The sequence below is a fragment of the Otolemur garnettii genome, unplaced genomic scaffold, assembly GCF_000181295.1.
Source record: "Otolemur garnettii isolate 467f Iridium unplaced genomic scaffold, OtoGar3 scaffold00149, whole genome shotgun sequence".
NCBI classification, from domain to species: Eukaryota; Metazoa; Chordata; class Mammalia; order Primates; family Galagidae; genus Otolemur; species Otolemur garnettii.
In genome coordinates, this window is record NW_003852544.1 from 1744293 (window position 1) to 1755207 (window position 10915).

Genomic DNA, 10915 nt, shown 5'->3' on the forward strand with positions numbered 1-10915 from the left:
GAACACTTCTACACTGCTGGTGGGAATGCAAACTAATACGTTCCTTTTGGAAAGATGTCTGGAGAACACTTAGAGAACTAAAAATTGACCTGCCATTCGATCCTACAGTTTCATTATTAGGTATATACCCAGAAGACAAAAAATCACATTACAATACAGATATTTGTACCAGAATGTTTATTGCAGCCCAATTCATAATTGCCAGGTCATGGAAGAAGCCCAAGTGCCACTGTTTGTTGATCCACGAATGGATCAACAAACAGTGGTATATGTACACCATGGAATACTATGCAGCCCTAAGAAAGATGGAGAGTTTACCTCCTTCATGTTTACATGGATGGAACTGGAAAATGTTCTTCTTAGCAAAGTAACACAGGAATGGAAGAAAAAGTATCCAATGTACACATCCCTATTGTGAAACTAATTTATAGTTCTCGTATGAAAGCTATAACCTAATCAAAGCCCAAGAATATGGGGAGGGGAGGGGAGGGGAGAAGGGCGGATGGGTGGAGGGAGGGTGATTGGAAAGATCACCTCTATGGTTTGTCTTACAAGGGTACAAGTGAATCTTTCTAAAAGTAGAGTATAAATGTCTTAACACAATAAATGTCATAAAGTCTATGTTAACCAGTTTGATGAAAATGTTTCAAATTGTATACGAAAACACTACACTGTACCCCATGATTGCATTAATGTACATACCTATCATTTAATTAAAAAAAAAAAAGTAACTGTAGCTCACTGTGGCAAGGAGAGGACACAGGGTGGTGGTCACATTCCCAGACCCAGCAGTGTGTCATCCTTCATCAAGTTGTTCCCTCCCTCTGCCTGGATGGAAGGAAAATACCAGCTGTTCTCTATTCTTCTCTGGGCTGTGTGGGAATGAGCAGGCACAGCAAATAAAAGATAAACAGCATCTTGTCTGATCAAATAAGATGCAAAGAAGATTCCACCTCTGGGCCATGCTGGACTGGCTACTGGCTCAACCCTAGGCAGGCAACCCCAGGGTCTAGCCTGCTCTCCCTGTCTGTGGTACTGTGGGAAAGCCTTGTGTCCCAGTCTCTCTGGATCTCAGCCTTAATCCATAGAAGACATCCTATATCCTCCAAATGAGCCAGTTTCTCCTTTGAACTCCTGGTACCACCTCAGACCACCCCTCCCCCCAAGATCTAGTTTTTCAACTGTGAGCCAAGTTGTGTTGCTAGCTGACTAACTGTCATAAGGATAGGTGAGCTACCTATTGTGCTCATGTGGTTGGCCAAGATACATCTGCCCCTTTCACCAACCCCAACACAAACTGTCCCCTTATCTCTTTTTCTTCCCCTCCCTCTCTCTCTCCACACACACACACACACTCTCCAAAAATGTACACCACTGGTAGTCCCTAAAACTCTTTGCCACCCAGTCAAGATAGTAACTCAGAAGCAATCTCAGGTTAATGGCAGAGATTTAGAAATAAATTCATCCTGAAATAAATAAAAATGTATTTCTATTTAATTCATCCCACACAATAAAAAAAAAGGTGGTGATCAAGGCAGATGAAAGTGGACTGCCTTAAACTTAACCATCTGGAAGCCTCAATCATGTCTCTTGAACCAGAAGTGTCATCTTTATTAGAGGAGATCAGCATATACTTGGCACTTGGTGTATAGCTACTGAGCTGAAGAATGCATTCAAAATCCAGTGAGGAAAGGATGGATGGAAAGTGTTTGCATTCACCTGGGACAGGCAGAAGTACACATTCAAGGCCTTATTAACGTGCCTGTTCTCAATTACTTCCTAGTCTGAAGGAAGCTTGTGAGTCTTCACACTCCTTAGAACATGGTCCTGGGTCACCTTAATGCCAACATCATGTTAATGGAATCTGATGGACAGGAAGTTATGCTTGCATGCCTAGTGATGGCAGGAAAGGAGCCATTGCAGGAAGTATGGTATCCAGATGCTCACACCCTTCAAGGATGAAAATCTGAGTCATTCTAAGAACCAACAACCTAGCCCAGCTGAGTTGCCATCCCAGGGTGAGAAGAGTCTACAATGAATGGTAGGAAAAGGAGGTGATAGCCACTGGTTATAGTCTTGCGATCAACTGGAGTGGTGACTACACTTGGACTTGTCTCACAAACTCTCCTGTGTAATTTTTTTTTTTTTTTAAGAGAGGGCAATCAGCCACCAAATTGAAGAATCAGTGGCAGAACAAAGTGGACATGGGAGCATGAGTGGAGCAGAGTAGGGGAAGGAGTAGGCATGGAGTAGGCTTCTTACATTATGTGCCTGTGTCTTTCTGCTGAGGGCTTTCTCTGGGCAGAAGTAAGTGCTTAGCCAACACCAGGGAAATAGCATCCTAGGATAGCACCCAGAAAATGGCCTGCAGGAACTGGTAGCTATGTACCCCCAGCTTCCTGGAGCCCTGGTGATGCATTTCAGAGGGAGATCCCAACTTGATGGTTTTGACTCTTAGAATCCTTGAGGCTAAATCCTTTTCTACTCCTTCTGGATTTGGTTGTGTGAGCAATTAAATTCAAAGGCTAGCTACAATCTTATTCATTTCTGTTTCTCTGAAACCTCTTATTTTTGAGACAGGATCTCATTTTGCCATCCAGTGCAATGGTGTTATCATAGCTCACTGCAACTTCAAATTCCTGGGCTCAATTTGTCCTCCTGCCTCAGCCTCCCAAGTAGCTATAGGTGTGCACCACTGCACCTGGCTCATTTTTCTATTTTTGGTAGAAACGGGGGTCTTACTCTTGCTCAGACTGGTCTCAAACTCCTGGCCTCAAGCAATCTTCTTGCCTCAGCCTCCTATAAGTGTTGGGATTACAAGTGTGACCCACAGTGCCCAGCCTGAAACCTCTTTTTCTTCCACAATAGGAAATACTTGTTTGAAAAAACAAGCAATAGGGTGCTTGATATTACAATGTTCGATCTTGCAGATGGTATAAAATAAGGAGAAGGTGAATATGCTGCATGAACTTATACTATCTGTGACCTTTAAACTAGCAGGATAGGAGTCATTCTGTTGCCCCTATAAGGGCCCCAAGCATATACAAAAACACAATGTTGTTTATCCATAGCTCTAAGTATATAACTAGTAATTAAATTTCTTAGTGATAGAGTACATGTATATTCAAATTCTCTAGGACATGTCAAACAGTTCTCCAAAGTATTAGTCTAATTTATATCAACAGTAGAAGAAAGCTCTTAATTCTTCAACCCTGCCAACATACTCTTTTCTGATTTAAAATTTTTGTCACTGTGGCTATAAAATGGCATTTCATTCGGGTTTAATTTGCATTTCCCTTATGACTAATGAAGTTGAGTATCTTTTTTATTTATTTGCCATTTGTACTAATTCTGTAAAATCTGTTTATTTCTTTTGCTTGTTTTTTATTCAGTTTTTAATCATTTTCTTATTATATCATAGAACTCTTAGGAAATATATATAAAAATATGTGCATGAATATGTGCGTCTTTTGTCAGTTATGTGCACTGTCAATATTTTTGCACAGGTGTATTTTCACACTTCTTAAAATTTTTTTGATGTATATATTCTTTTTTGTAATGTAGTCAGATTTAATCAAATTTTTCTACTAGCATTTGCATTTTCACCCTGTTTAGGAAATCCTTCCCTGTTCCAATATACTCCCTTATGTTGTCTTCTAAAAGTATTGATTTCTGTGAATGGTGGGAGGGAGTCTATTTTCTATTTTTCCTTGTGAATAGCTTATTATGCCAAGATCGTTTATTGAGAAGTCCATTTACTGATCACCAAATCAGCTATTTCATGAACATGAGCTATTCATATATTTGTGAGTCTGTTTCTAGGCTTTCCATTTTGTTACATTTATTAATATTTTTTTCTATCTCTGTCCCAGTACCACATTGTATCCATTACTATAGCTTTGTAATAAATAATTCTGGTACAAAAGCCCCTCTACATTTTCTTCTTCAGGAATATGCTAGTTTTTGCTCTTCTGCTTAGTGGAGCCATGGGGGCAGGGCCATCCTGAGATCTTGGACCTATAGAGCCATCAGTGTGCAGTGTCAGCCTGGGAGAGGTGCAGGCATCCAACTCCAACCCCCAGAGCTGCTGTACTGCTGTGCCCAGCAAAATATGGGGGTAGGGCTGCCCAACCTCCACACCAAGAGGGATATGAAATCAAAGGAGATTATTCTCAAGTCTCGACATTTAATGTTGTTTAACCCATTGGCTTTCTTGGAACTTGCCACCCCTTTCTTCTTGGCTATTTTCTCCCTGTTGGAAGGGGAGTGTCTATTCTATGCCTATCCCACCATTGTATTTGGGAAGCACAGAACTTGTTTGATTTCATAGGCTCATGGCCAGACAGGAATTTGCATCAGGATGAAATATACCTTTGAGTCTCACCCATGTCTGATTTAGATAATATTTAGATGAGACTTTGGAATTTTCACTTTTGAGTTAGTGGTGGAATAAATTAAGACTTTTGGCACTATTGAGATGGAATGTGTGTATTTTGTATATCAGAAGGACATAAATTTGGGGGATGAGGAGACAGAATACTATGGTTTGAATGTTTGTGTCCTCTCAAAATTCATGTTGACAATCCCCAATGTAATAGTATTAAGAAGTGAGGACTTTAGGAGATGACTAGGCCGTGAGAGCTTTACTCTATGAATGGGATTAGTGGCTTATAGAAGGTCTTGGGGGTGAGTCTGGTCCTCTCAGCTCTTCTCCACATGAGGACACAGCAGTAAGATGCCATCCTGGAAATAGAGACAGACCCTCACCAGACACCAAACCTGCTGGCACCTTCTTAGACTTTCAGCTGCCAGAATTGTGAGAAATAATGATGTTCTTTATAAATTACCCAGTCATAGGTATTTTTTATAGCAGCAAGAATAGACTGAGACAATTTCTACTGTGATTTATTCTTTGACCAGTGATATATAGAGAGGGTGCTAAAAGAAATGTATACACAATTTAAGAAAGGAAAAAATTAAAATTATAATACTCGATATATACCAATAACAAAAGATGAATACAATTCACGTTTGACTTCTGCAGTTAGGAGAGGTGCTCAGAGTAGTGACCATCAGTGTCCAGACACTTCTGATTATGACAAACTAGTGCTTCAGTGATGTTGATCAAAGGGTCCACTTATATTTCTGCTCATGCTGTTTCAGTTTTTCCCTGAAGCACCACTAGTATAGCTGGTTTTCTATGGTACACCAAATCTTTTAAGGTCCCCCATAAGTAGAAGTCAAGGGATGTTAAGTCAGGAGAAAGTGGGGTGGGGGGGACTCAACCTCACCTTTTCATCCTATCCATTGTCCTGGCAAATTCTCATTGAGGTAAGCTCTCACATCTCAGTGCATTTTATAATCTTGGGATGAAAACTTTCCATTTTAATGTTTTAAGAATGTATCATATGCTTATTTTCCTAACTCCTGTCTCGGGTGCACATTGTTTGGTAGACCTTTATGGCAAGCATGTAAACTGTTCCAACACCATAGTGGATGAGTAAGGACTTGTTGCTGTGTGAGTCCTCCCAGATCTTCCCTTCTAGCCATCACACACAGTACCATGTCTTAAACTTATCACAAATCCATGCAATTATTAGGCATGTAAGTATGAGAGGCATACTTACACCTTCACTGTCATTGTAATTCTACAATGTTTTTGAATTTCAAATACCACTTCAAAATGTTCTTGCCCTCCTTGAAGGACAACCATGCTTCGCCATTTTCTTTGTCCTACCTGTCCCAAGGTGATGCTAGCATTCAAATGATTAACACTATCTTTTGAGCGAATGTCATACTACACATTGGTACCATAATTCAATTTAACTTCCAAAAGTAATACATAGATAACATCTTTTAAAATGTGTATACATTTTTGTCACCCTAGATCTGTGTTCCTTAATTCCCAAATTTATGGGCTGTTTTATTATCTTTTCATTTTTGATTTACAATTCAATAGCATTGTAGTCAGTGATTATGGATTATATGACATCACTATTTGAAATGTATTTGTTATGTCTTGGGTTTTGGCCAAGTATGTGCTCATTTTCTTAGGATATTCTGGGTGCCCTTGAAAATAATATATGTCCTACAATTGTTGGGTATAGTATTCATTAAATGTTTTTCAATAAGTCTAGTTTCCTAATCATATTGTTCAAATATTCTATGTCCTTATTGATATTTTGCCTCTTTAGTCTATCAGTTACCTAGAAATTTGTGTTAAGTTCTCCCACTATGATGGTGGATTTGGCTACTGGTCATTGAGTTTGAAAATACACATAAAAATGAGTATATAAATCTTTATACTCTTTATTTACTCACAGTTCACTTTTTATTTGGCCTGTCACTCTTTTATACAAATCTTTATACAAAGCTTTATACAAATATAAAGGTCAATGGATTATTTCAAAGTGAACACACCTGTGTAAATATTACTTGCATTAATAAATAGGATATTTCCAACATGTAGAAGCAACCCCTTCACCATTTTTAAATTCCCAGCCCCTCATTCCTCCAAGAGAAACTATTATCTTCACATCTAGGGCCATAGATATTTTTTGCCTGGTTTTAAACCATACACACACACATGTGGATTCCATATATATATATATGGATTCATTCAGCATAAATTCTTTTGTGCCTGGCTTATTTTACTCAACACTTTGTTTGAGATTCATGCATGTTGTTGTATAGAGCAATTACAAACAAGTCACGTTGCTTGTAACAATTATTCATTTATCTTCACTTTCATTGCACTATAATATTCCGTTACACAAATAAACTGCAATTTATCCATTCTACTGTTGATGGACATTTGGGTATTTCCAATTTAGGGGTCTTATGACTAATGTGTCTATACACATTCTTATAGATGTTCTTTAGTGATATATGTGCGCATTTCTGTTGAGTACAAACCTTGGAGTGAAAATGTTGCTTTATAGATTGTGCATATATTCAACTTCAACTGATGATAGCCAACCAGCTTTCTCACATGGTTGCTGCCACCTTCCATGCTCACCAGCACTGTTTAAGAGTTCCAGCTACTCTGTGACCTCATAACACTTCTATTGAAAAGACTGCCATTTTTCCACTGCTCTGCAGTGTCAATATTGTCATAAATCAACTATCCCATATATATGTGTTTGTTTCTAGATTCCATTTCATTCATCTATTTATACTCAAACCAATATGCTGTCTAAATTACTCCATGTTCTGGTTATCCACTGATGCACAACAAGCTACCCCAAACCTAGCAGCATAAAATAACAATTATTTGTTATTATTACTATTACATGTCAAAGTTGTAGGGATTGACTTGACTCAGCTGGGAAGTTTTCACTCAAGGTCTGTCATGTAGTCACAGTTAGACAGTGGCTGGGATCACAGACATCTCAAAGTCTTCCTTGCTCTGTCTTGTGGTTGATGCTGGCTTAAGATAGGACATCAGCAGGACCTACTGGCTAAAATCCCTACCCATGGGCTCCCACAGGGCATGGGCGGCCTTATAACAAGGTGGCTGGGGTCCCAGGGTGAATGTCCCGGGAGAAAACCAATTGAAACTTCTATCACTTTTTGTGACATAGCCCAGAAGTCACACAGTATCACTTCTGCCATACTCTCTTCAGCAGGTTGTTGCAAAGGTCCACCCAGGTTTAAGGGAAAAAGGATATGGACTACACCTCCTAATGGGGGAGTACAGAATTCTGGAACAGTACCTGGGATGAAAAATACTATCACATCCATTTGGGGGAAATTCCAATCTGCCACACTGCAGTTTTATAAAAAATAAGCGTAGATATCTCGTAAAGTACACTCTAAGATTTGTTCTTTCTTTTTCAATTGGTAACTTTTTATTTGGCCTGTCACTCTTTTATATGAATTTTAGAACAATCTTGCCAATTACAACAACAATAACAAATCTGTTGGAATTCTTATTGTAATTATGGTGACTCTATAGATCAATTTAGGGTAAAATTTTAGCTAAGATGTACAGTATTATGTCTTCTACTATCTTTAGTTTGCCAGGAATTTTTTATCATGAAAGCGTATTTATCAATTGGTTTTTCTCTATGCATTGAGATGATCAGATGATTTTTCCCTTTCTTCAGTTAATGTGATAAAATATATTGATTGATTTTTCTAATGCTACACTAAATGTGCACGCCTGTGATAAGTCAAATTTGGTAGTTGTGATTGTTAATTATATGGGTCAACTTGCTGAGCTAAGAGATGCTCAGAGAGCTAGTAACACATTATTTCTGGGAATGTGTGTTTCCAGAAGAGATTAGCATTTGACTTGCTAGACTGAGTAAAGAAAATAGTCCTCACCAGTGCAGAAGGGCACTATCCAATTCCACTGAGAGCCTAAATAGAACAAAAAGGTAGAGAGGAAATCTGCTCTCTGTTTGAGCAGGACATCTGTTTTTTCCTCCTTTCGGCCATCAGCCCTCCTGATACTCGGGTCTTTGGACTCAGGCTGGAAATTACATCATCAGCTCTCCTGGTTCCCAGGCCTCTGACTCAGAATAAATCACACCACCCCTTTTCCTAGGTCTCCAGCTTGCAGACAGCAGATTTTGGAGATATGTATATCTTCCATTGGTTCTGTTTCTCTGGAGAAGCCTGACTAACACAGTTGTGCTAGGTTGTTCTTTTACTATATTGTTGGACATAGTTTGCTGTCATTTATCTAAGATTTTTGCATCTAACTTCTTAAGTCATACTGGGTTGTAATTTTTACTTCTTATAATGTCATTACCAAGTTTTTGGTATCAAATGTTATTCTTGCATCATAAGTGAGTTTACAAGTATTTTCTCTTGGGGCCAATCTTGGCAGGGGAAGAAGCAGGGCTATATTGGACACTTAGTCAAAGGGATCTGTATATCACACTGGCAGTCAACAGGAGCTGCATCTCATGCTTACTCAGTGAAGGGGTCTGTATCTCACACCATCAATCAGTATGGGCTACAAAGTGGTTGTGGACAATGCATTGCAAGGTCTGGGCTTTGGTGCCCTCTTGTGGAACTTGTATGCCTTACTGACAATTCTGAAGATGGGGAGGGAAGGAGGAAAAGGATGGAAGTTAGACCTTCCTGGGTTTATCCCCACACAAAACTTGAGTGAGTGACCTTGAAGAAGTCCTCTTCACTGAGACTTGGTTTCCTCATCTGTACAAACAGTGATGATTGCATCCATTTCAAAAGACTGCCAGGGATATTACAGAGGTGATTGTGCAGGTGACTCAATAGTGGCACCTCCTCTGTCTCCCCAATGAACAGAGGGTTTTACTATCTTGCCCTGTCCCTCCATCCTGTGCCTGTGGCTGCAGGGGCAAGAGAATGGTCCTAAGCTCCACTGAGTTTCCACAATCAGGCCCCAAATGCTTTGGTATGGGTCTCTAGGGCCTGGACACGCTACCTGCTCCTCTACCCAGCCTCAGCCAAGCAGACTCCATTTGTTCCCACATAGTCCTGCCAGTCCCCTACCCCCCTCACAAATTCCCATTCTGCTTCCAGCTCTGATGTGGGTGAGGCATCTTATCTCTCTTCTGGACCTGTACCCCTCTCCCAGCCCAACCCAGCCCAGGCCACCCCTTTCATTGCCCTCCTACCCCCCATCAGGATCCCAGCTGGCTTATTCACAGACACTGACAAGCTGATTCTAAAATTCATACAGAAAACTCAAGGGACCTAAGACAGCCAAAACTATCTTGAAAAAGAAGGGCAAAGATCAGAAGATTCACACTTTCTCATTTTGAAACTTACTACAAAGCTACAGTTACAAGACCCTGAGTATAGGTACAAAGATAGACATATAGACCTATAGAATAGAACTGAGAGTCCAGAAATGAACTCTCACACTTATGTCAAGTGATTTTGACAAGAGTGCCAAGACAATTCAACGGAATAGTCTTTTCACCAAATGCTAAGAAAGCTGATAGCCACATGCAAAAGAGTAAAATTGGAGCCCTACCTGACACCATATACAAAAATTAACTCCAAATGTATCAATTCCTAAGTGTAAGAGCTAATACCATAAATTCTTAGAGAAAATCTGGAATAATTCTTCATGATTTGGGGTTTGGCAATGATTTCTTGGATATGACTCTAATAGCCCAAGCAACAACAAAAAAGTGATAAACTGGATCTCATCAAGATGTAAGACTTTGGCACTTCAAGGGATGCTACAAGAAAGTGAAAAGACAACCCACAAAACGGGATTATTTTTTGCAAATCATTTACCTGACAAGTGACTTGAACATATAAAGAACTCTCACAACTCAATAATAAAAAGGCAACCTGATCAAAATGTGCAAATTTCTGAATAGATATTTCTCAAGCAAGGTATACACAAATGAACGAACTACATGAAAAGATGCTCAACATCATTAGCCACCAGGGAAATGGGAATCAATATCACAGACAGACACCAGCCTACACCTACTGGGATGGCTATCATCAAAAAGTCAGATAATAAAAAGTATTGACGAGGATGTAGAGAAATTAGAACCTCCATACACTGCTGTAAATGTAAAATGGTACAGCCACTTTGGAGAAACAGCCTTCAGCTTCTCAAAAAAGTTAAACACAGAGCTTCCCTTTCACCCAGAAATCCCACTGCTGACCCTTCTAATCCCACAGCCCCTCAAAGGGCATCTTCCTTCCCACCATATTCTGGGCCAGAAGTGTTTTTTTTTCCTTTTTTAAAAAAAATTAAATGATAGCTGTATACATTAATGCAAACATGGGGGTACAGTGTAGTGTTTTCATATACATTTTGAAATACTTTCATCAAGCTAGTTCACATAAATTTCATGTCATTTGCATAGTCATTGTGTCAAAACATTTATATTCTAGTTCTAGAAAAGTTCACTTGTACCCTTGTTAGACAGAAATATAGGTGATCTTTCCAGTC

At 39.4% G+C, this 10915-nt stretch overlaps 1 pseudogene; it reads left to right on the top strand.

Annotated features, from left to right (window-relative positions):
* LOC100956956 overlaps positions 1 to 10915 on the top strand; it is a 32622-nt pseudogene that overhangs the window by 11868 nt on the left and 9839 nt on the right.